Genomic DNA, 27,404 nt, shown 5'->3' on the forward strand with positions numbered 1-27,404 from the left:
AATCCAATGGTGATGTCCATTTCTACAGCTGAGATTTTCATTTTTAGTTGATGTTGAAAAATGGAGGTATAAGGGTCATTTATGTAAATTTCATTGTCATTTATTTCGACTTCCAATTAAATAAAGGAGGCCTCCCCACATTGAGTAGGGCCCAAAGACACAACCCACACTATGTGAACTCTATAATCAAATCATTTTGTGCCTTTGATGTCATGGTTTCTCTTTGATTTCCACTTCTTTTCATGTGTTTAAGTTAGTTGGTTACATGTTCTTTTATATGAAATTTCATGTGTGCATCCTTACAGTAAAATATTTGGATCATCGCTAGATTATTACTACCACAAACTACTTTACTAAGTGGGTTGAGACTATTCCATTAGAGAAGATCAATGGCAAGGTAATCATGGATTTTATAGTGGAGAGTATATTTTCATGATTTTCTGTTCCTAACCAAAATTATTATCGATAATGATAAACCCTTCCTCTTAGTAGATTGTCAAAAATTTTGTGAAAAATATGAGATTAATGTAGATCATTCGATGACCTATTACCCACAGGGGAATGACCTAGTTGAATTTGCCAATAATAATATCATGGAAACTCAAGAAATCTTTAAACTCAAAAAAAAAAAAATTGGCATGTAATGTTGAAATATGTTGTATAGGAAGACTGAGTTAGCACAAAAATGTCAATCAATACTCCCCCCTTATAACTATTTTACGGTCTATATGTTGTTATCCCACTCTACCATGGTTCTAAAGTTATGAAAAATGTACAAGAAACTAATGAAGAACCCAATGATTTTCAAAGAAGAATAAATCAAATTATTCATTTGCATCAAAAGAGAGAAAAAACTTATGGGAGGATATACAAGCACCAAACTAAGGTCAAATAGTTGTTTGACAAGTGTGCTAGAGATAGAATCATTCTTCCTTGAGATTGGGTTCTAAAACTTGATAAGAAAAATGAAGAGCCTAGAAAGCATGGGAAATTCAAAAAATTATGGCTCGGTCCTTTCATTATAGATCACATTGAGGGAGAAAATACCTCGTTCCTTAAGAATTTTTAAGGTGAAGAAGTTGTTCTTGTAGTTAATGCTGAAATTCTCAAGCATTACCTTACATATTGAGTCTTTCTAGTGATAAAAATAAAAAATAAAAAGAGAAATAATATATATATATATATCTATATATATATATATATATATATATATATAGAGAGAGAGAGAGAGAGAGAGAGAGAGAGAGATCAAAAATCTTGATAAATGTGCATAATGCATATAATAATAGTATATATATTTATTAATATAGGCAAATGTATAAAGTATAAGGATACAACACATAATTTTTTATATATGATTGTTATAGTCAAAAGCAGATCCTGTCCATAATTTTTGTAATTTGATAATCCAATTCATTAGATGTTTAGCCAAGTACTAACCTCATATTTCATCAACCAAGAAACCATAATTCCATTTTACATTATTAAATCCTTACCTGGTGCCGATTTCTTTCAAATACATTAATTTTGGGCTATGAATGAATTTCCTTTCCCCTTCATGAATTAATTTCCACCACCATACTACATCTCATATCTATACATATTCCTTTTGGAGTGGGGTATGATGATATCTCCACTAGGGATATCGACACTCACTGGCAATGAAGAACTGTCAGTGGTACTAGTTCTCCTAATGCATTACCTACCCACTCCCTTGTATGGTAATCTTTCTCATGGGGTATGTTAATGACTCCGTCAGGGTAGTATATAGGCTCAATGGAAACAGATCAATGTTAGTGCATTAGGCATTCCGAGTGTGTTTGCTTCCCACGTTTCCTATCATAAAGCTAAGGTATAAGCTGTTAAATTGTTAATAAAGCTAAAGATAAATATTTAAACAAGGAACAATAGAGGATCACTAACACAAGGTCAAATAAAAGGTGCAAGAAAAGTTTACTTAGATGCGATGAATGACTCCACCAAGACTATGGACTCTCACTGTGAGTGGAGAAATGTTCGGTGTCAAATATCATGAAGGGGTATTCCAAAGGGAATTATTGTCACCTTTTGTTTACAATCGTAAAATATAAATCACACAACACGTTGGTTATCTTAGGATATTGTAATTATATGAATAGTATTGGCCTCTGGTGTGACATTAATTCCACTATTATCTGAAAATGACACAAATTTATGTAGTCTCAACTGTTTGATTACAAAATTTAATATGGAATTATCTATTGAATATTCAATAGTCATATATTTAAAGAATAAATAATCTCCCAAATGGAAATTCTTACACATTTTGATTAACCATATATCAATTTAAAAGAAACATAATTATCTGAATGATAAAATATAAAGAGATAACATGTATTTCAGATCACATCATAATTTTAGAATGTTTTTAACTCTTACAATGTCCATCATGTTCACAACATAGAAATGGTCCAAAACCCAAGACAAAAACTTACAAAATTCCTTATAATCTAATGACTATTTGTAAATCCATAATATTTACAAGTATTATAAAATGAAATAATATAGAACTCAACTATCCTCCTCTCTACATTTATTTTCACACTTCTAAAATGATTGAAAATATCATGACCATGATGCTTAGTCATATACTTCAACAACCCCTCCGCATAGGTTACAATGTAAATGGATGGAGTGCTCCCAATGCCTTCTCACATGCACACTTTCTCGACAATGTTAGAAATCCATGGCAAAAGAGCTATTTTATCATCAATTCTGGTCACTCGGACCTCCACGGCCTTCATTATGTTTAGTTGTCGGTCCAATTTCTCATGAAGAGTCTTGCACCTATCATTCCTTGCTATAGATGCATCTCCCATTGCTCCCAAGTCTAGAATGGGTTAGCACCAAAAACTTTTGCATGCAGTGGCCTTTACGTGAAATGGTAGTAAACATACCCATAATATCCTATATCATCTCCTATCCTTTTTGTAATCAATGCTAAATCAATTTGTATGGTCCCTTCACACAAATTTTCACATTCTAACTAGTACAAAAAAAATTTCACATGTGGGACACTCCTATTTGATAGATAAGTGTTGTCAATTGCCATATGACTCCATAGCCCAACAAAGAGCGAAATGGTCTTCTATTCTTGATGTCCCACAGGGAGGCATCATCCCCAGTTGGAGTATGTTGTTATAAACTAAATATCTCTTATCCTTAATACTATATAACTTTCAATCTGTGCTTATAATCGGTTTGAATGTTTCTCTTTAATGTTTCACAAACCTTGGTTTATCCATTTGATTAGTATAATTGTCAACCAAAATTATAAAAGAAGAAATTGTAAATCTAATTAGACCTCTAACACCAATCAATGGACCACTATCCTCTATCGGATCATAAGTCATGAACTAATTAATTGAGTGCCATTGTCTGATTATCCAAGATCTTTTGCTTATAGATGTGTTAAATAATTACATGCATAAATTGTAGCTTAACATAGAAATTTAATGTGCACATGAGAGAAGAGGAGAAACACATAAAGCTTGAAAGAAGACAACAAAACTTGATAATGGAGTTCGTCCGACTTGGACTACATCTCCGGGCCCTACTCGATCAATCAGGAGGCCTTCATTCAATAAGTGGCATGAGAAATAAGAGTACAAGAATCAGTTACAAAAAAGGACTTTTATACCTCCATACTGAAAAATGGTTGAAAAATTCAGAACTTTGATGGAGAAAGGGATAGCGCCATTGTGTTCATGGTTTCGAGAAATGCTAAAACCATATAAATTTGTCAAAATCTGACAATGTGAAAATATGGCCCTCCTGTAGAAATCTGCCTTGAACTATGTGCGCTCCCTCCTCTGCCTTCAATGCACAGATAAACTGAGTGTTAAATAGAAAATAGGCTGACGGGTTTCTCAAGAATCTTGTTGGCAGAGTTGGTTTGAGATTAGTTCGTTACGGAGGAGGTCCGACAGTCTAACCTCGCCTCCTCCCTTTTTTATATAACAACATTCTTTAATTAAAAAATAGGTTGGGCTAGGCCCACCCACTATACCTACCTTCTTCTTTGACGAGGTCAATATCTTTTGATGGTGGGTGGAAGGTTGGGTCTACACCCCAAGGGCCGACCCACCTTTATGCTTGTTTTTTTTTTAACAGGGTTGGGTCCATGCCCCAAGGGTTGGCCCACCCAAAACCTCCTTCATTATTATGGTGGTTCTGTAGGATGGGGGGAGGGGCCCTGGGCCATGGCCCTTCCCTCCATAAATATATTTTGAAGTTTTGGGGTGGCAGGGTTGGTGACCCACCACCCTCTTTTCATAATTTTTTTTGTTATAACAAAAGCTATCCATTTTTGAAGATTCGGACTTTGACAGAAGGAGTCATTTTAACCAGGTGACAATTTTGCCAGGAATCTAGCTGGCGTTGGCTGCATTCCGTCTACTAGAAAATTCCAACTCATGTCTTCATTAATCCTACCCAGGTAGAAAAAAGTCAACCAAACTTTGACTGCCTCTATCTTCCTCATCCGGACTCGAATTGGAGTGTCGTTTGCACCGTTGGAATCAAGGCGATGAGCAATTCAATCTAATGTCAAGTTAATTTTCTTTCCACCACTTTGAATTTTGATCCTTTTCCATGCCACTGGTGTCTGGAGATCCACCTGGATCAATCCTCCCCGTTGAGGATCTTTTAGACCACCAAAAGCTTTATTAGTCAATTGGCAAGTGAGGGAATTGTTCCCTCACTCTTTCTTTTTCCAGCCATTTTTCCTTGCTAGGGTGCATCGCCTTGAAACCAACTCGAAGGTATTCCACATCTCCCCATCATGAAGTCCTGGTCCTTATGTCAAGGATGATGTCCTCAAGTAACTCATCGAGATACTTTGCTGCAAAGTCATTAACTGTAGGAACTGTGCCCACCTCTTCAGTGTGCATATTCAATGGTGGCTCATATAGCTTTAAGCTTTACACATTCATGATGGAGTACATTTGCATATATATCGCCAAATCGAGATGCAAGGAATTGTTTACAATCTTCTCCAAGATGGTGAATGGACCATACCAGATTGGTCGCAACTTCTTCCCTTCTCCCTTCATCTTGTCCTTGCTAATATGGAACCACACTTTGTCACCCACTTGAGATTGATGGTCGACTCGGTGTTTGTCATGTCGAGCCTTGTACCGGGCTTGACTTTTATCCAACTGCTCTTGTACTGCTTGGTGAATCAATTAGACTCATTGAATGAACTGGTGTGCTTTGTCCCTATCATCATATCCACTGGATTCATCTTCCCTTCCAAAGACCATATCAAAAGGGTCTTTTGGCAAGTAGCCAAAACATGTCTCAACAAGTGAACAATGCACTACTCGGTTGTCGAAATCCTGCACATATGGAAGATGCTCATCCAACAACTTAGGATGTTTCCCACAATAGCCTCACAACAAGTGTAGCATGGTTCGGTTGACAACCTCTGTCTGTCCGTCAGTCTGTGGATGGAATGGCATGCTCCTTTTCAACTTGGTGTCCATCATCTTCCACAAGCTAGTCCAAAACTCTCTGAGAAAGCGAGAGTTCTGATCTGACACAATCGATGTGGGAAACCAAAAATGGACCCAAACATGCTGAAAGAAAATATAAGTAGTCTACTCTGCAGTGATCTGCTTTTTACAAGACATTAAAATACACATCTTACTAAAATGGTCAACAACAACATACAAATAGTCATAATTTTTTCTAGACAAAGGAAAACCTCCTACAAAATCCATTGACACACTTTCCCATTAATGACTCAAAATAGGGAGTGGTGTGTAGAGCCCATGTTTTCTATTAGATGGATTTGAAATGGAACACATCACACATCCCTTTACATAGCGAGCCACAATGTTCTTCATATGAGGCTGTAGGAATTTACAGGGTAAGTTCCTCAGACAGTACACCAAAGGACACTGCTCACAAACATATCATAGATCAATACACTAGTAATGTTGATGTGGTTAAAACCCTCAAAGAGGGAAACAGTCCACAGCCTGAGCCAACGTAGCCACTTCAGGCAATTTATTAATAAAAGAATGAAAATTTACATAAGCTTCTCTCATGAACAATTACCCTACAAATGACCCTCCATGCTATTTAAATAGAGATTGTGGACCAATCAGGTGTTAAGCCATGGATCAAGTGTCGATAGTACTGAGGAGAGAATGAACCGTCGGATCACCACATATCATGACTGTTGGATTGTAAGTTACAAAAGTACATAGTAAAAAAACACACTTTACCTAACTCTACACTAGACCAAGTTATATTTAACTATTTCCTATGTGTCAGAATATCCTAACATCCCCCCCTTAAGAACATGTTGGGATAGGATTGAAGGATGTACAAATATGACATAGTAGGAGAAGGAAGGAGGCATTAGAGCCTATCCCCCCTTAGTGACAACTTCCTGAACTCCAACCATAAATCGAAGTTTAGTAAAATTCGCCTCTGTGAGAGTCTTTGTAAATATGTCTGCAACTTGATCATTTGTTGAGAAATATTGCACTTCAAGAACATGGTGATGAATGAGCTTTCCGATGAAGTGCATGTGTAGTTCAATGTGTTTGTTGCGCTGATGTTGGACTGGATCTTTGCATAGTTGAATGGAACTTTGATTATCACACCAAAGTGTAGTTGGATGCTGCTGCTAAAAGCCAAACTCTGACAAGATCTGATGAAACCACAGGGCTTCCTTACTAGCTTCTACAACACCATGATACTCTGCTTCTGCTGAAGAAAGAGAAATGCCACTTTGTTTCTTGCAAGCCCATGTAATAGGTCCTGAACAAAGAGTGAACACATAACCTGCAGTAGACTTCCAATCATCAGAGTCGCTAGCCCAATCAGAATCAGTGAAACCAACCAATAGAGGAGATTCTTCTACACTATAATGAATCCCAAACTGAATTGTACCTCGAACATAATGAAGTATTCTTTTAGCTGCTTTCCAATGACTTTCATGTGGGTTTTGCATAAACCAAGCAATAAGGCCAACAACAAAAGAAAGGTGAGGACGAGTATGGGTCAGATACAAAATTTTTCCTACAAGTTGATGGTATAAGGTAGCATCAACCTCAGGGGAAGTACAAGTGACTAAAAGTTTGGCTCCACACTAAAAGGAAGAAGGGGCTCACTTACAATCTTCCATGTGAAAATGGCGTAGAAGATCACATGCATACTTGGATTGGGAAAGGGAAATACCTTCCTTGGATTGCAAGACTTGAAGACCAAGAAAATAATGCAAGTGTCCTAAGTCTGTCATTTGAAAATTCTTTCTAAGGCTAGACTTCACATTGTTTATAAGGTTGGGATCACTACCAGTAAGGATAAGATCATCAACATAAAGAACAAGAATGATAAGAGACTTTCCCACTTTCTTGGTGTAGACAATATTATTAGAATGACACCTAGAAAATGTAGTTTCTAAAAGAAAGCTATCCATTTTGGCATACCAAGATCAAGAGGCTTGCTTGAGACGATAAAGGGATTTCTTAAGCCAACATACAAGGCTAGAGTCTATTTGTATAAAGCCAATAGGTTGTTCCATATAGATTTCTTCAAGCAAGTCCTCATGTAAGAAGGTAAATTTAACATCCATCTGATGGACTTCCCATTTGAAAGAGGCAGCAAGGGAAAGAACAAGGCAGATAGAGTTCATTTTGGCAACAGGGGAGAAGGTTTTAGTATAGCCAATGCCTTCAACTTGTGAAAAACCCTTAGCAACAAGATGAGCTTTATGTTTATCAAGTTTCCCATCTGGTCCATACTTGGTTCTGTAAACCCATTTGCATCTAACAAGTTTTCATCGCTTTGGAAGGGGAACAAGATTCCATGTATCATTTGCCAATAATGAACGATATTCTTCATTCATAGTTTCATCCCAATCTGGATGGCCTGAAGCTTCTACAAAGGTGTTAGGATCATAATTAACAAAATCTTGAGCTAGTAAATAAGAGGCTCTATCGAACTGAGAATGTGTACATCGTTGATCTGTAGGATCACCGACAAGAGCACCTGCTGCATCCCAAGTAGCACGGACCCATTTTGAAAGCTGAGGAGGTGAAGGAGGATCCTAAGAAGGTGGGGGATGATCATCATCCTTGTTGTCATCATCTGAAGAAGAAATATTTTCAAAAGTAGAAGGGATAGAGAGAGGTGGAACATTCGTCGAACTAGGCTCGTAGGCCAATATATTTTCAACAAACTTTACATCTCTTCTAATGATAAAATTTTTGGACTTAAGTGGAATAAGTCTACATCCTTTGACATCTTCAGAATATCCAACAAAAATACATTTTTCACTCTTAGGTTCTAAAGCTTTATGTTTCTCATCTCGAATATGGGCCCATGCTTCACTTCCAAAAAAACAAAAGTGAATTACATCTAGTTTAATTGAGCTCCATGATTCGTCTGGACTGATATTATTTAAAACCTTAGTAGGAGTGTGATTTATTATGTAATTTGCACATTTAATTGCTTCTACCCATTAGCCATTTCCTTTAAGCCGTGATTCTTCCTTTTAGCTACACCATTTTGTTATGGAGTATATGGAATAGTATGTTTCATTTCAATTCCATTCTTACTGCAAAAGTTGATGAAGTTGTTGTTAACATATTCTCTACCATTATCAGATCTTAGCTTAAGAATTTGATGTCTAGATTGTTTTTCAACAAAGGCCTTAAAGGCCAATAACATGTTAAATACTTCACTCTTGAGTTTTAAGAAGTATACCGAAGTGCGTCTGGAGAAATACTCAATGAAAGTTAAGAAATACTTGTAGCCAAAGAATGAAACAACTGGAAGTGGACCACATAAATCACTATGCACAACCTGTAAAGGGGTTGAGGTGTGCCAAGAGGCACATTTTTCAAAACTATCCTGATGATGTTTTCCGAGTACACATCTGGAACAAACACCATCTCTGCAAGATACCATTGGAAGACCTGTCACCATATTTTCTTTATATAGATTCTAAAGGGAGCGATAGTTTAAGTGACCAAATCACTCATGCCAAAGTTTTCTCACTTCATCATTATGAGCAAAAAATGCTGAGGGATGATTTGATGACCCACAAAGTTGTTAAACTTATACAACCTTGTAGAATCATCAGCAATGCTAGTAGCTAAAATCTGTCTAGGATCTCTTAGGTCCTTAATTACAACATTGTGAGGTGAAAATTCAACGATTTTACCTTCACCTGAATGAGTTATTTGATATATAGATAGAAGGTTGTAGGATAAGGTTGGAACACATAATAGATCATTGAATTGACCATTGTCTATATGAACAGTTCTAGTCCCTACAAAACTAAGAGATCTATAATCACCAACATATATATTTTTGGTGTTACAATCATTTAAAGAAGAAAACATGGCTTTTTTTTTGGCCATGTGATAAGAAGATCCAGAATCAATGAGCCACTCATGAGAATGAGAAGAAGAAGATACATTTAGTGCATATCCAGACTGAGATGCTTGACAACCACATGGAGAAAGTGCTATTCCTAAAGATGAAGTTGAAGTTGTTGAGTGGTCCAAATGGATGTTATGCTTCTTCATTGCTCCTTCGAAGGCTTCCATCTTCTTAAAGCATTTGGATTCTATGTGGCCATATCGATTACAAAAGTGGCAATGTCTATTAGTCTTCTTCCCTTTGTTTTTATTTTCCTTATCATTTTGTTGAAATGATTTTTCATTTTGAGACTAAAATGGCTTAGGACCCTTGTTTGGTTTAGGACCATTCTTTTTAGCATACGACTTCTTAGGATTCTTTAAAGTTGGTTGTCATTGGGTGGCTAAGGGTTTCTTAGAAGAGTTTCCAAGATTAAGAAGACCAAGATGTAAGAGTTTTTCTTGTTCTCTTATTAAAGAATCACAAAAGGAATCAAAGAAAGGGGACTTGTAGTCTTGTCCTTGAGAAATGAAGGCTTCTCTTGTAGAATGGAAGGTGGAACACAGAGTAGGCTGGTCCCAACTTAGTAAGAATGGAATAGATAAAGTTACCATCTTCTTTCTTAACCTTAACACACTCCAGGAGAAGTCTAAGGGTCTTGAACCTGGACAAAAAATCTTCAATGGAAGAAAAACTATTGGGGTCCAATGTAAGCAACTCACTTTCGAGTTGATGGGCTCTAATTTCATTTTTAGTTCCAAAAACTTTAGTGATATCTTTCATTGCTTCATTAGGAGTATCAAGTTATGTGATATGGAATATATGGTCTGAAGAAATAGACATCCCTATCAAGCCATGTGCTTGTTCTTGCCTATTTTCCCATTTGGCTACCTTATCTTCATCTTTCAGTTTGGTTTCTTGGCTTGAGGCTATTCTGTATAGACCTTTACTTCTAAGTAAATCCACAATGTAGGACCACCATTGAAAGTAGTTGGTGCTCTCAAGAATAACTTGGCATGGACTTTCCATTTTAACAGAAACTAAAGCTATAGATGTTGAAACTAAGTGCTCCAATGGAAATATCTCGAAGAATTAGGCCGATAAAAAAAAATGGCTCTGAAAACGGCTTCCAGATGAAGAAGCTATGGCTTTTTGAAGATAAGTTGTTGAAGATGCCGACGAAGTGCGGGAATGTGTGGAAATGAATGATATTGTTATATTTAAAAAAAAAACTGCCCCCTTTCCAAACTTAATCTAATTAGCTCAACAGAAAGAAATACTTGAACTCAAGACCTCTATCCTCATAAAGTAGCTTTGGACCAAGTGAGCTATATTAAAAGGTTAGTAATTTTTGGAAGAGAGAAAGGGTTTTTATTTTTATTTTTTATTTTTTATTTTTTTACTCTTTTTAAGTCACTAAAGCTCTGGGGTGCATGCTTACTTGAGAAAGCAATTTTTTTCCTGCAAAAAAAAAAAAAAAAAAAAAACACAAAACCCAACATAGACATACAAAAAAAACAAACCTTATGGCTTGAAGTTAGCTTTATCCGGAAACTAAATATTTTCCTCAATGTTTTTGATTTTCCGAGGTCACACTAAGACGCGGCGGAAAAGAACATACGCATGAGAAAAATCCTTCCTTTTTGTTTCTTATTTACCCAGATCTCACAGAGTTGTGGGGTAAAGAGCATACAAAGAAATGAAAGGTATAGATCTGGTAATAAAAAATCAAAGAGCTAAATAAACCAAAATAAACAGAGAGAAAATAACTAAAAGCTACAAATAAACATTGTATACCTCCAGATCTTAAAAATGACGTAGCTAGTGCTACTGGAAACCTTTACGCATCAAATGAAAGGGGTTCCTCACTAGAATAAATGCTCCTAACATAATAGAGTTGTCTTGTCAGCTCAAAAGTAGTCAGTAATAGTAGATCTAGGAAACGACAGTCGGATGAAGTTCTACTGGCTTCAGATTTGGATCACCAACGGATGTGGCCGTTAAATAGCTCTGATGCCATGTAGGAATTTAGAGGGTAAGTTCCTCAGACACAATACCAAAGGACACTGCTCACAAACAGAACACAGATCAATACACCAGTATTGTTGATGTGGTTAAAACCCTTAAATAGGGAAACAATACATGGCCTGAGCTAACGTGGCCACTTCAGGCAATTTATTAATAAAAGAATGGAAATTTACATAAGCTTATCTCATGAATGGTTACCCTACAAATGACCCTCCATGCTCTTTAAATAGAGATCATGGACCAATCGGGTGTTAAGCCATGGATCAAGTGTCAGTAATACCGAGAAGAGAATGAACCATCGGATCACTCCATATAGTGACTGTCAGATTATAAGTTACAAAAATACATAGTAAAGAAACACACTTTACCTAACCCTACACTAGACCAGGTTATACTTAACTATTTCCTATGTGTCGGAATATCCTAATAGAGGCAAAAACAAAATCTCTGTACATGATACAAAGTTTTTTCAATACCAAAATGACCAGACACAAGGGAGGTGTGGGCATCCTGGATTACATGTACCCTTTCACCTGTGGGTATGCACAATTTTCCAAGCTGATACAGCAGTTTCCCTGCAAGTGATAGTTGTCCACCTATGAACCATGGGTTAGTTTTGCAGCAGTCTCCTTAGAGTCATAATCGTTAGAATATTGTTCAGCATAACTTTCAAAATATAATGAAGCATTATGCAAAATAACAAAAGAAAAAATAGGAGGGTGAGATAGCATATCGACCACTTTGTTGGTAGTGCCCTTCTTATACTTTATTACGAGATGAAATTGATGAAGAAAACCCATCCACCTGAAATGAAGAGATTGTTGCAACTTGGTTTGTGATTGAAGATATTGCAAAGGCTGATGATCCATATGGATGATGGTCTCCTTGCCAATTAAGTAGTGTTTCCACTTTTTCACACTCTAGACCAAGGCATATAACTCCTTGTCATAAGTGGGATAGTTTATCACAGCCTGAGAGAATTTCTTTGAATGGTAACATATCGGCTTCTTTTGCTGCATCAGTACAAATCCCATGACATATCCACTGGCATCTGTCTCGATCTCGAATGGGTGTTGGATATCTAGTAAGGCCAATATCGGTGCAGTGCTGATCTTTTATTTCAATGTTTCGAAGGACTTATGCTGTTTTCCTCCCCATTGAAAGACTTGCTTTACTCTTGTCAATGCGTGTAAAGGTGCTACAATAATAAAAAAATTGGTAATAAATCTCCTCCAATACTGTACTGCACCTAAAAATCTATGAACCTCGATTACACTAGTAGGCTTACGCTAATTTACAATTGCTTCAACTTTAGAAGTATCAATTTTTAGCTGACCATGACCAACAATATGACCTAGGTAAACCAAAGAGGTTTTCCCAAACTCACACTTTGACAATTTTACATAGATTTTTTCATTTCTCAATACATCAAGCACTTTCTTCACATGGCATACATGTTCATTCCAACTTTTACTAAAGATAAGAATATCATGTATATATACAAGAAAAAATTCATCAATGAAAGGCCTAAAGAGATCATTCATGACCCTCATGAAAGTGGCTAGAGCGTTGCAAAGTCTAAATGGCATCACCATCCATTTGAAAAACTCATGTTTGGTCTTGAAGGTCGTTTTCCACACATCATGCTCTGCAATTCAGACCTGGTGATAACCACTACGAAAATATCATTTGGTGAAATAGATAGCATTCTTTAACTGATCTAATAAGTCATCAATGCGGGGAATAGGGTAATGATCTTTCACCGTGATTTTGTTTAGTGCTCGGTAATCCACACACATCCTCCGTGTACCATATTTCTTTGGCACCAAGACAATCGGTGAGCTTCATGGAGAAGTGCTCAGTCTGATGACCCCTTGGTTCAATAGTTCCTACACCCGCTTTTTGATCTCCTCCATCTCAATGGTCAACATCTTGTACATGCTAATATTTGGTAAAGGAGCATCATGTTGCAAATGGATCTCATGTTGGATTTCCCTCTTCAGAGGTGTCACACGGAATAAGTCGATCTTGCGGAAAATATAGACCTTCCTAGAATCTAAAGAAGACCTAATGACAAGAAAATCAACCAGACACTATCTTTCTCTAAATATGCTTTAATAAACAATGGCAAACAAGTGTTTTTAGGGCCTACCTTAGGTCCAACGCAAGTTTGTGGATGCCCTTGCTCCTTTGATTCAAATGAGCTCCTTTGTCACGAATCTGCAAACACAAACAAGGCAAACAAATTAAATAGCACCTGAAAAGCCAAAATCATAAAACATATTTAACATGAAAGTCAAGGAGTCCATGAAACAAATAACATAAGATACTTGTTGAGAAAAATGAGTTTGATTGTATTAATTCAAAAGAAGAAGAACTTTACAACCTTTGCCTTGACGTTGTACAAGCTCCTCCCAGGGTCCAGCAAGAAGTCTCCTCTACTTTGACAAGTTTCACTCACTCCCCAATGAAGCCAAAAAGGTATGTGATCTCTCCTCTTAGGCTCGACTAGGAAGTCTTGATTTCACCAGCATTTACCCTAAAAGATGTTCAGCTTCTAACCTCTCCAGCAACCAACCCAATGCCTGTATTTATAGTGCAATGGAGGGAGGTTATGTTGTGGGGAAAAATGCCTATGCAGGATGATCCTATCCACCTAAGGTGTGACAGTGCCTTAGCAACAAACATAGACAGCTATTCTAGTATTCTTCCTTTATGAATTAGAATGAAGAGAGATGGATGGACTAACCGGTGTCTTCCGTTTGTCCCTCGATCCAGTTTCTCTTCTCTTTGAGAGTTCTCAGCTGCTTGTCTTCTCGCTCGCCTAGCTTCAACAGGTCTCTAAAAGATCACAAGAAGAGAACACTACACAAGACATGGATTCATATTCATAACTAGTTCAGGATTAGAAATAAACTAAACATACTAATGCAATCATACATCAAAGATACATCAGTATATAGGAGAAATCAAGATAGCTTTATTGATGAATAACAAGGTTCAGGAAGAGATACAACCAAGAAGGCTCCAATCCAGCATCTCCTTCCCAGCGAATGGAATTCCTATCTTCACCTCCCTTCAAAGCATTAAGCACCCAATGATTCTGATCTCAAACCAACAACAATTCTTTGCAATCACAAAATTCCAGCCCCCAGATCTCATGGAGGAGAGATCCATATATAGATGTTTGGAGAGAGGATGAGTCAGCTTGAGATCTGACTAGTGTCCTCTCCCTCTGTCAGTTCTTGATTCCACTTGGAGGTTCTTGCTTCCACTTGGAGATTTGGAACCTCTTACTCATCACCAGTCGAATTCCCTGAGGCAAGTGTCATTTTGGAAGCTTCCTGGGTTCTGACACCTTGAGAAATGAACTTGCCACATGTCCACTCTCGCTTAGCGCAGGTAGCCAGTGTTGCCTTTGACATTCAGCGCAGGTAGCCAGTGTTGGCTTTGACATTCAACGCAAACAGCTAGTGTAGTCACTGAAATGATCCTGAATTGACTTGTTTTTGAGCAGTTTCTGGTGGAGAACTTTTGTGAATTGCTGTGGTTTGTTAGCCTTGTTCCTCTAGGGGTAGGAACAACATGTTTAGGGACTTTGGATCCCTTAGATTATGGACATTTCATGCTTAATGCTGTAAGGCACAAAAATGTCTATAACAGTTGCCCCCTAAAGTATGAGGCCGTTTATCGGGTGAAATGCTTTATCAGGGGGATCCGAAGTTCATCCAATGCTGGGAGGAGACCTGTAATAAGATACAATACAATACATTATTTTTCATACTGCTTTCATGATCTAGCTGAGGCGGGAATTCCCATGCTCAGCTTTATAAATTCATTTTTCTGTACATAGAACAGACAACCGTCTGATGGTAGACTGATAATTTTGATGAAATTATCATCCTTTTGAGTAGGATGATTATCTGTTGCAATGATGTACATGTCAATGTCTTTATTTTTCTTGAATATATATCGCAGCCCAGATGGATGAAACTAGATCCGGGATCTTCAAACTCGTTCGATCTTCACTCTAAGTACAAGTCGATCCATCTGAGAATTGTTCTGAAGTCGAACATGGAAAGACATCGCTTGATTACCGGTCAATAAGGTAAACCGTTAACAAGCGCGAGAGGAATCACCGATAATGATAATGACCCTCAAGGTACTACAGTACAATTCACGTGGTGTGAATAAAGGACTTGGCGTCGAACACCATGCAAAATCTTTCGGTCGAAGGTCATTGATGTATACCTGTCGCTGGAAGTGAGAAACTTGCCATTGAGGCATGCAAGCTTCAAAGTACTGAAGGGTTTGTTCCTAGATTAACTTCTTGGATAATGAGATGATGTCGACAAGAAGCGATCCGTTAAAGGAGGGCCTTAATGAATCCCACATCAGTGACACAGAACGGAGCTAATGATTTTGATGGAGGTGAAAACGATCTGTGACATATGATTCAGGGTGGCGGTCATTAAAGGATGAAGGATAATGTATGGCAGTGGATGAAACATGGTTGACTCTTTCTGAACGATTTCTCTTGAACATATGGCGACACTGATGCGATGGATCGGTAGCATTACCGCAATTATGGATGGTATGGCGAGACCATGGTGATGTGACCGGTGAATGAAACAACCCAACCCGATTGTGGTATGGAGGAAAAGTGTCATGTTCAAGAGCAACTTGCTACCATCAAAGTTTTCTTTAGTTTCTCCCAATTTTTCCCCAGTCATTGCTGACCAATACCTCTTTATTTTTGTCAAGCTTGAGGAGGATAACATATGCTTGTTCTATAACCTACCCTTCGGGCAAGCCCGTCGCTATGTTTTAACGAGCCTAGCGATAGTGAAACTCGTTCTCGTCTAAAGACAAGTTTGTCGCTATTTAGTGATTTTAGCGAGTCAACGACAAGGATAACTCGGTCCTTTTCATTTTTAGAGAGTCTGAAAAGGTACATAAAGATAACTCCAAAATTCCTTTTTCGTCATCTAATCTCTTTAGTCCGAAAAAGTATAAAACAATACAGAAGGGATGAGTTTTCGATAGTTTTAACGAGCCAAACAAAATAAGCGCTCGATCTTTTTGTGCAATAATCCCTCGGGTCCAAAAACGATTAAAATCTAGAGGAGGGATAGCACTTCCTGTCCCTTTAACGAGCTGGAAGGCCAAGGACTCGGCAATCTTTTCATATTTTATGAGTCAGTTGAAAAGAGCTTAAAGAAGACTCGTCTTTTGAGGAACGAGTGATAAACAGGGTTAGCAGCTGATTCCAGGTACAGGTTGGAATTTCCAATCATGGCAGTGTCACAAGGATGGCTAGGTGAAATCACTCTTCACAGCTGTTCCTCAAAATGGGTAAACAATCATATGGAGGTGAACGATCGGCCAAATGAAAAGTGGAGGTGATGGTGCAAACACGACCAAGGCTTTAATGGCTGATAAGGTTACATTCACAGTGGTTATTTATCGGGAATTGGTTCATTTTTTATTTTAAAATGAGCTTAAACGCTGGTGGAAACACTTGCTCATTGCTTATGTTTATTTTTTAACGAGCATGAAGTCCGCGTTAAAACTGCTCAGATCTTGCGTTTATTTTTTAACGAGCATGAACTTTGTGCTAAAACTGCTCGATAAACCCAGTCATATGATAAGAGTGTCTCATTAGGATTCTATTTTTTATGGAGCTTCATCTCACAAAGCTATGCTCCGCATCCTTTCATTATGCAAGTTCGGAAACGACTAATCCTACGAGTTTAAAGGGTTAGACCTACAGGTTTAAAGGGAGGACCTAAAAATTTAAAAAATAAATAGCCGCCCCTTGCTTGCACTCCAAAAGGTTTGCATGCCCCCAGGTATAAAGTACGATTTCAAGGTTACCTCTACTTCTTTTCCGTCAAAACAATTGTTTTAATGAGAGAGGCTTACCTCTTTCAAGTTACCCAAAGATTGTCTCGTTCGCGGCTACGAATAAAACACTTCTTCGGCAATGTCTATCGAAATAGACAAAGGTGAGCGATGTAGCCCGCCAACTCACATAACTTTGACAAAAGAATCTTATTCTAGAACAACCCCTCTTCCTAAACGGATGGGGTACGGACTAGTCATATTCTCCCGTCGAAATCTACCCTATACCCAAAGTTTTCCTGCCGAAGCAGACCAGGATGCATGCCCCCTGGGTTCCAGTCATATCCTCCCAGATTACTCGCGCTCATCAAGAGGACGGACCGTGGGTTGAGACACTTCTTGCGTGAATAGACCATTTAGGGATGGTATATGACTATTTGCGATGCGTGATCCGGGAAATGAAAGTTGGTCCACGAGCTTGACCATTCTTCCTTCGTGCGGAAAACACATTACTCTAAAGAGTGAGGAGACGACGGCTCCCATGCAATATATATAGTCTCGTCCAAGGAGTAGGTTATAATCCAAGGGTCCTTGAACGACCATCACGTTCATTTGAATGGTCTTCCCTTTCAATGTTACGGGCACATTGGGGAGGATCCCTAAAGGTCGACTGGTTCCTTTATCAAAGCCTGATAGATTTCTCATTTCAGGCAAAAGCGCTGGCGAACCAAGCGCTTTCCAAGAAATAGAGGAAAGGATACTCACAGATGCCCCCTCATCAATAATAATGCCAGCCATTACCATTCTGTATATTTGAACGATAATTCTGAATGGTATACTGGCTGGTAACCGGGGTCTGCCTAGTTGGTTCCAGTCGAACAAGACAACTAGGTTGCTTGGTGGTGGGACCGAATAGATGGCCGGGTATGACCCTGACGAAGTTCCTTCCTACGATAAAGGAATGGGCAAATTGCCCCCTTGTTCGTCAGAGTCTGTGTTGATGAAGAGAACTTGGACGGTGTCATCTTTATTCTCCTCTGTGATGGTATCATTCGAAGATAGAGCCTCTGAAGGCAAAACCGAGTCAACTGCCGCCTCAACCTTTTGACTTTCGTCAGGTATGGATTCAGACGGTTCATCTTCAATGATAGGTGCTTCGGCTGACCACATGAGCGGGCCAGCCGGGTTCTCAACTGGTGAAGGACTTGGCAGGAGTTTTTGATATCCAGGAGGAAGTTGCACTGGTAAAACCGGGCGATCTTCCAAAAATCTTTTAGCCTCATCTAAGAAGGGACAACGATGGATGGCATGGTCGCCTTCACACAGTTTGCAGGGAAATCTGGCTTTCCCTCTCTGTCCTGTGGCTTCACTTTCACTAGTTGACGGTGTGCTGTCAACATGGCTATCAGAGGTTGACGCCACCGAATTGTGCAAACGGGGAGACCAGTCCCTTAGTATCCGAGGGATGCAGGGACAATCTCTGTGGAAGTGGTCTCCCTTGCATATGATGCATGGCGATTTAGGCCTTGCTAGTGCTTTGTGTGGATTTTTGTCAGACGACACTTGTTTGCCCCCAGTCGCTTTTGGCTCCTTCTTCTTCTTCTCTTTCTTCTTCTTTTCCTTCTTCTCCTTAGGAACTTGGTTTTTTGTTTTACCAGTTCCGTTAAGCGAAGAGGAAGGAGGAGAGGAAGAATTATATGAAGTTGAAGGCTGGTGGGCAACTCTGGTCTGGTCTAACTGTTGACTCGACTGTTCAGGAATAGTGGTGTTCTGAATGACATTGGTTGAAAAGAGCCAGACTGGTAGGCCAATTGTCAATCCTGGAAGTGACAAAGTGGCCATGTGGGGCGCACCAACATCTCCCCAAGAGGAGAAGGGACTAGGATTTCCACCAAGGGGAATTCCTTGGTTGGTGGGCTCCATCTTTTCAACCTAAAGATCAACGCAGGAATAAAGGGTGATTGTTCCGTTTAAAATAAATTTTTAACGACGCTTAGACACAACTTGCTTTTTCAATTTTAGAGAGTCGAGAAAAATATAAAGATGACTCTAGTCTCCTTCGATGTTTTAACGAGCCCGAAGTGACAAATGCTCGGATGGACTTTTTCTGTTATAGAGTCTGAAAAAGGCCAAAAGAAACTGCTCTGGAGTTCTAGGCAGAGGGTGTGCCAAACTTTTTGCAAAACCGCAGAATACTTTTTAGGGTACGGGCGGTCGATCTTCCTGAATGCTGTGTTCAGTGCATTGCGATTAGTAGGGCGACCGACACGGCTTCCTAAGGATAAAGGTTTTATGCCTATAGGGGTCTCCCAATATATACGCGACGGTACGTGGGAGCACAATCCGTACTGGCGCTATCATCCCTCAGGAGGAATCACCCACCTTCAACGAGATCGATAGTCACCAGGCTTTACGACGTTGGAACACGTCTCTAGCCTAGACCTCTATGTTGTGCGTTATGTTGCAAAGCGTTGTTAAGTTCATTCAGTTTATTTTAAGTTGATCTTTTTAGAAGTTTGCCTTTCTGGATCACCACGAGATGTATGATATAATTCCTAAATGCAGTCTAAAGATGATAAGCAAGCTTTATATCTTTTCAACTTTGAAAATCCTAGCTACTAAGGGAAAAGAAAGACACCATTTTTTCTCAAAGAGCAATCAGCACACTCTAATGCACTTTTCCTAAATCAAGCATGAAAACTATCAAAATGCAAATGCACAATGCAGGTGTTTGTTTTCCGCTTTCTTAGTATTGATGCCTACAAAGAAAGCTTTTTGTACAACTTTGAATTTGCTTTTAAATGACAAGTACAAACAAGTTTACTTTTTCAAAATCAGAAAGGGTAGAAGAGATTACAACACTTTACGATTTTCGAAATGAATACTTGTTTCGACACTCAAAAGAGACAAACTCAAACCAAATGCAAAAGTAAATGTATAATCAACTGCAAATAGCCAATGAACTCTCTCCTAAGATCACAATGAACAGATCTGAATCAAGGGCTACAGGATGACTATTTCGCTCTTGCAAAGGAAAACTGCAAATGATGCCACAAACACATAAAAACACTCACAGTCTTTTGTACAAAAGGAGGCGGAATTTGAGCAGAGAAAAGGAGTTATCAGACTGGTACCTATGCTGGTTACAAGCTGCAAAAATCAGAGATCAAAACAAGGCAAAACAGAGCAGAGAACCCCAGCTGCACAAGGCCAAACTGGTTCAGCGCAACCTCAACACAGGGGTTTTGACATTCAACGCAAGTAGCCTTCACGGGACCTGCGTTGAAATGCAGAATCCCTTCACTGGATCTACACTGAAGGAGAAACTCTCGTTTCTCACTAGTTCTGGGTCACAGATTGCTATTTAATCTACAGTTTCAGGCCAAATCAAAGCAACAAGCAAGGTGTAATCAAAGGGATGCTTTGAGGGGGTACTAAGATCTATCACAAAGGATCATCAAATCATTTGTGAGTCCATTGTTCAAATCATAGACAAATCCAGTGATTGGATCAAAGCAGCAACTGTCTACTTTACGTCTGAGAAGAGCAAATGCAGTTCGATTGTTGATGTTGAGTCTATGAAGCAAACAATGATAGAGACACAAATAAAATGACTAAACAGATCTCCCTAGCGGAGTCGCCAATTTGTTGTGGGGAAAAATGCCTATGCAGGACGATCCTATCCACCTAAGGTGTGACAGTGCCTTAGCAACAAACAGAGACAGCTATTCTAGTATTCTTCCTTTATGAATTAGAATGAAGAGAGATGGATGGACTAACCGGTGTCTTCCGTTTGTCCCTCGATCCAGTTTCTCTTCTCTTTGAGAGTTCTCAGCTGCTTGTCTTCTCGCTCTCCCAGCTTCAACAGGTCTCTGCAAGATCACAAGAAGAGAACACTACACAAGACATGGATTCATATTCATAACTAGTTCAGGATTAGAAATAAACTAAACATACTAATGCAATCATACATCAAAGATACATCAGTATATAGGAGAAATCAAGATAGCTTTATTGATGAATAACAAGGTTCAGGAAGAGATACAACTAAGAAGGCTCCAATCCAGCATCTCCTTCCCAGCGAATGGAATTCCTATCTTCACCTCCCTTCAAAGCATTAAGAACCCAATGATTCTGATCTCAAACCAACAGCAATTCTTTGCAATCACAAAATTCCAGCCCCTAGATCTCATGGAGGAGAGATCCATATATAGATGTTTGGAGAGAGGATGAGTCAGCTTGAGATTTGACTAGTGTCCTCTCCCTCTGTCAGTTCTTGATTCCACTTGGAGATTTGGAACCTCTTACTCATCACCAGTCGAATTCCCTGAGGCAAGTGTCATTTTGGAAGCTTCCTGGGTTCTGACACCTTGAGAAATGAACTTGCCACATGTCCACTCTCGCTCAGCGCAGGTAGCCAGTGTTGCCTTTGACATTCAGCGCAGGTAGCTAGTGTTGGCTTTGACATTTAGCGCAAACAACTAGTGTAGTCACTGAAATGATCCTGAATTGACTTGTTTTTGAGCAGTTTCTGGTGGAGAACTTCTGTGAATTGCTGTGGTTTGTTAGCCTTGTTCCTCTAGGGGTAGGAACAACATGTTTAGGGACTTTGGATCCCTTAGATTATGGACATTTCATGCTTAATGCTGTAAGGCACAAAAATGTCTATAACAGGTTACTAGGTCCTCCTTCAAAGGGATAAAGCCCTCCTTTAAAGGGATAGCTCCTCTTATCAAGGTGTTACACAAAAATATCGTCACCATGATTATTTGCAGTCAGTATGGGTCTATCATCACTTGTACTATCCTCCTAAGCAAGTCTCAGACCTCAGCTGTTCAAGTCAAGCTTTGAAAATGAGAGAAAGACATTAAAAATCAATGTAACTCTGGTTCCGCACTTTCTCTCACTGTCACTTGCGGTCCCGCACCTTCTGTTTACAAAAACTGTGGACTTGCCCACTCCGTCACTAACGGTGTAGGTGCAGACCCTTGTGAAAGTCAAAATGCGCAAGTTTTATCTTAAAAAACTCACTTTGGGTTAATTCTAGAGGTTTCTAGAAGGAATTTTGACATGGATTGTTCGCTCTGAGGTGGTTCATGCATCCCAAAAGAGAAGGAGCTAATCCCTTGGTGAGAGGAGCTATCCCTTTGAAGGAGGGCTTTATCCCTTTGAAGGAGGACCTAGTAACCTCCCTCCATTGCACAATAAATACAAGCATTGGGCTAGTTGCTAAGGAGGTTAGAAGTTGAACATTTTTTAGGGTAAATGCTGGTGAAATCAAGACTTCCTAGTTGAGCTTAAGAGGAGAGATCAAATACCTTTTTGGCTTCATTGGGGAGTGAGTAAAACTTGTCAAAGTAGAGGAGACTTCTTGCTGGACCCTGGGAGGAGCTTGTACAACGTCAAGGCAAAGGTTGTAAAGTTCTTGTTCTTTTGAATTAATACAATCAAACTTATTTTTCTCAACAAGTATCTCATGTTATTTGTTTCATGGACTCCTTGACTTTCATGCTAAATATGTTTTATGCAATTGGCTTTTCAGGTGCTATTTAATTTGTTTTCCTTGTTTGTGTTTGCAGATTCGTGACAAAGGAGCTCATTTGGATCGAAGGAGTGAGGGCATCCACAAGCTTGCGTTGGACCTACGGTAGGCCCTAAAAACACTTGTTTGCTATTGTTTATCAAAGCATATTTAGAGAAAGATAGTGTCTCGTTGGTTTGCTTGTCATTAGGTCTTCTTCAGATTCTAGGAAGGTCTATCTTGTCCGCAAGATCGACTTATTTCGTGTAACAAAATGGCGACTCCACTAGGGACTTGATTGTTTTCCTTGTTTTTACTTTGACCTGAGAAACTGTGTTTTTTTTTCTGTTTTTGGCTTGTTGTGTGTAAAATTGGGTAGAGTTTGTAGATCCTGGGTTATTTTTTGTTTTTCATAGCTTTGGGAGAGGACCACACCCTAGCCATTTGACATAGTGCGTACCTACCCGCAGCTTGGCTTTTAGCACAGAGCGGGACTACACCTGTGTCAACTGTGGGCCTGCGGACCCTGTCAAAATTTTGAAAAAGCCTGAGATTTCCTCTGTTAGTCAGCCTAGTGTTTGTTTAGAAATTGTTATCCACTGCCCAGACCTGCATATAACTTGTCAGAAGCTTTCCTTAGATTGATTTCGTTAGTGTTAGGGTTTTAAGTGAAATTCCTAGGAGTTTTGCTTGTTGGGTTTGTTTTTCATTTTGGTTGTGTAGTGGCTCTGAGCTTAGAAGCTGTAGGGACTTCAGAGCACCTTAGTGCCTACCAGCCTTCTTATGAGTTTGACCATTTATGAAATCTCCCCTTGTTGAGGAATTCGCTTTGAGTTTTCTCTTTACAAAACTTTGAAAAGCTTGTGTTTGAGAGTTTGGATTTTCATTTTCAAAAAGAAAACAAAATTGGTTTTTCTTGACTTATTTGTGATTCTGCATAAATTAGTCCTTAGCTTACATCTAGCTAAGTAAAACATCCTTAAAAAAGACTTTTAGTAGGCTTTGACTTCAAATAGGTTTTTATAATTTGTAGATCTCAAAGTTAGTCATTTTCATAGTTTTGAGTGTTTTATTTAAAAATATAAAAATCTCTTTTGGAAAAAAGTTTGTTTTGTAGTGATTGAGTGCTTTGAAACGAAAAGGGAAATTTTTGTGAAATAACTAGTTGTCTTGTTTTGAGTGCATTGGAAAAGTACAAAAACTCTTCTTTTAATTTGTTGAATTGAGAAAGATTTGTGTTTACAAAGTATTTGCATTCTCAAACTCTTTCTTAGTTTAGACATTCATCGAAGAGAAAAATATTGTTTAAATCATCTTAGGTGCATTTTTAGTGATTTTGAGTCAAGTCTTCATACCACGAGTTTCTTCTCCGCACCTTTGGACTTAAACAAAAGCCACTAAAATTAACGCTTAAAGTAAAATTCACCTAGTAACATTTTTATTTCTAGGGCTCTGATACACAAACTTAGCTTAGGCTAGTGTCTTGGAGTAGGAGAGTAATTAACTCTCCAAGATGGTAAAAACAAACAAGTAGCTATATCTTGTGGTAGGGAAGAAATCCAATTGTTGCATTTATGCTCTGGGAAAGCTCCTCTTAAAGGAGAAGCATGAGATCATGTCCGAACCAGTGTGGGAATCAATCCTTCCTCATTGGGAACGACGCCATATATTCATGTATTAAAAATGGTAAACCTCGGATTAACCATTGTCGAGGAGCCTGGGGTCACTTGTTGGTAAACCTTGGATTATGTCAAGGAGCCTTCAAGGAGATTGAGCTTGCTACTCTGCCCTTGCGTGCATATCGGATCGTAGACTGTTTCCCCAGGTATATTTCTCTCAGTTGGTAACCTTAGTGGCCATATTCTTTAGGACTCTTCCTGAGGTGACAGTGGTGGGAAGATCCCACTATACCTGGAGCAGATGTCGGCTAGACTCACTTGGATTTTCTGGGGGGTTCTCTTCACTCGAGACGGTTAAGTGGAGGAACTTGTGCCAGTCTATTCATTAAGCAGGTTGCCGGGGTAACTGTTCCAACCGCCATTTCTGTATTGAACTCTGTGACGTTGGATTTCATCACCAACTAGTGTTTTCAGTACGGAAAGTTACTGTTTGTGTGTGTTTGATCTCCTATATTCTTTAGGCGTGTGATTCAAATTTTTTTGGTTCTTTAGAGACTTTAGGTGCTTTTCATTGAGATTTTACTTTGTTTGCGTGTGAAGTAGTTAAAAGTTTTCAACTGTGGCTGAATTACCAAGGCAGTCCCGTAGACTTCAGGGCCAGTCTCCTGAGTTTGTAAACGTGGCTGAGTTACTGAGGAAGTCTCGTAGACTTCAGGGCCAACCTCCTGAGGAAGTACGGAGCCAGCTTGAAGGCTTGAAGGTCCTCGTAACTCCTAGAGACAGTAGAGTTGGGTCACCTAAAGAAGGAGAATCTTCTTTGATAGTACATCCTGATTTTCAACCATTAGTAGCAGATTATAATCCACAGTCAGTGTCTGTTTCCGAAATTGCTGGTAGCTTTTCATCTACTAGTGATATAGGTGAAGAAACTGAAATATCTGAGCTTGAAAGTGAGTTTGCTGCTACTCCGACATCGGGGTTTGTTTCTCCAGCTTCTAGTGGTCCTGGTTCACCTAGGGTAGAAAGAGTAATCGCCCAAGATCTTCCCTCTGGACTTATTGCTATTGAAGAACTTGCTCCGGAAGAAGAAGTAGGCATCCCTATCCCTGAAAATCAACCTGTTATTGAACTAAGGGAGCGTGAATCAATTTTTTACAGTCCACCTAGGAGCAGTTCTTGGTATCTTTCTTTGACTAATTTCCTAGAAAAATCAGGGTTAAGTTTTTCACCACCTCGTGCTCCTTATCATCCAACACCTAGAGGTTTTTATACTTCGATAAATATGTCAGGAAAGTCATCCATGTTTACTCAATGGCCCGAATCCTTTTTGTACGGCGGTCCTTCTGTTCCCTCCGGGTATCAGTCACTTTCTAGTACTTTTTTGGGAGCATCTCCTCAACCCATTGAGCAAGGGTTATTAACTAGAAACAATGGTTCTGAGCCATTGAGCGTAGAAGACATTCTTATGATGTCAGGTTCTATTCCCAATCCTCAACCTCAAGGTGGCCAGTTACTGCCTGGGGGGCAGCCTCAATTAACGCCTGGGGGGCAACCTCAAGGTACACAGTTTGCATCTGGGGGGCAACCTCAAGGAAAGTACATACCTATGGGATAGTACGTTCCTCAAGGTCAACCCCAGACTCAATATGTACCCCAAGGTCAACCCCAGTATCAATTTATACCTCAAGGTCAACCCCAGTATCAGTATGTGCCTCAAGGGTATTGGTGAGCTCCAGTATTGTAGCAATAATGCTACAACTCCTGGGGCTTCCTGTCTCTTAATTTTATCAACCCGGTAGTTCATACAAACTTGGAAGCGACGGTGCTATATGCACAAGTACTAGCTCTTGTCGCAGCTGTCACTTGGTCAGCTGGCACAAGTCCGCTAGGGCTCAAGCCAACTTCTATAGGCTCTCAGAAGAAGCTTGCTAATTGATGGACGAAAGCTATTCTCAAAGGAAAGCTACTTTACTTGACAAAAATGGACTGAAAGCAAATCAAAGCATGTAAACCTAGGAAACCCTAATTTGACTAGTCTAACCTCTATAATGCAAAGAATGTGAATGAAACTTCTACCAATGCTGTCATTACCTCTAATAAGTGAAAATGCATGAATCTAAGCTGCTTGCATCTTAAAAGACATGTTTTTGTATTTTTTCTTTAAGTGGATGGAATGATTGTGATTTTGTGCTTATTGGGGTTTGGTTGTGCAGATGGGATGGAGAAGGAAGGAAAGCGTGGGAAAGGTTGGGGAGGCTAGGAGAGGTCCCCAGGGATCCTTAGCATCCGTCCACAGAGGTTCCTCACGTTCAGAAGCTCAGCAACCGAGTGAGTGGCCTCCTACAGGATGTCTACAGGGGATCCTACAGGAAACTCAGAGGTTTCTACAGGAAGTCTACAAATTGCTACAGGATGACCTACCGTGGGTGTTTGAAGTGATGGAGGAGTGATGGAATGGTAGGGGGAGATATGTAAGGTAGGAATAAGGCTGGTGATGGCTCAGAAGTGGAGGGATAGGATGGGGAATGAGTGTAGGGAGTAGGTTGGAAGATAGAGGGCTATGTCAATGAAAGGGCTAAAGAATGAAGTTACGTGAGGAGTGGAGGAATTTGGAAGATAACAGAGCGGAGCAGTGGTCAAGGATGTGGTTGCATGTGTGATCAAGACGAAGGAGGAGGTAATGGAGCGAGGGAGAGCAGTGTAAATGAAACAAATGCTTATGACTGTCACCAAGACGAAAATGCATTCACCTAGACTACCTGTGCTATGAATTCAATGAACAGCAATCCAAAATGCGAAGAGGAATGTGCATGAAGCTGTGATGAAGGTGTGTGGTGCAGGTGTGAATTACATGGAAGCATCTAACATAACTGTGACTATGTTGCAGCAATCATGAAGTAAAGAAATGCGTATTTTTGGTGGTTGGTTATGGACTGCACCCCAATCCCTAACAGAGATGGCAGTGGGCC

The sequence above is a fragment of the Pinus tabuliformis genome, chromosome 6, assembly GCF_031772625.1.
Source record: "Pinus tabuliformis cultivar Carrire ecotype Pingquan chromosome 6, CPIR1, whole genome shotgun sequence".
Taxonomy (NCBI): Eukaryota; Viridiplantae; Streptophyta; class Pinopsida; order Pinales; family Pinaceae; genus Pinus; species Pinus tabuliformis.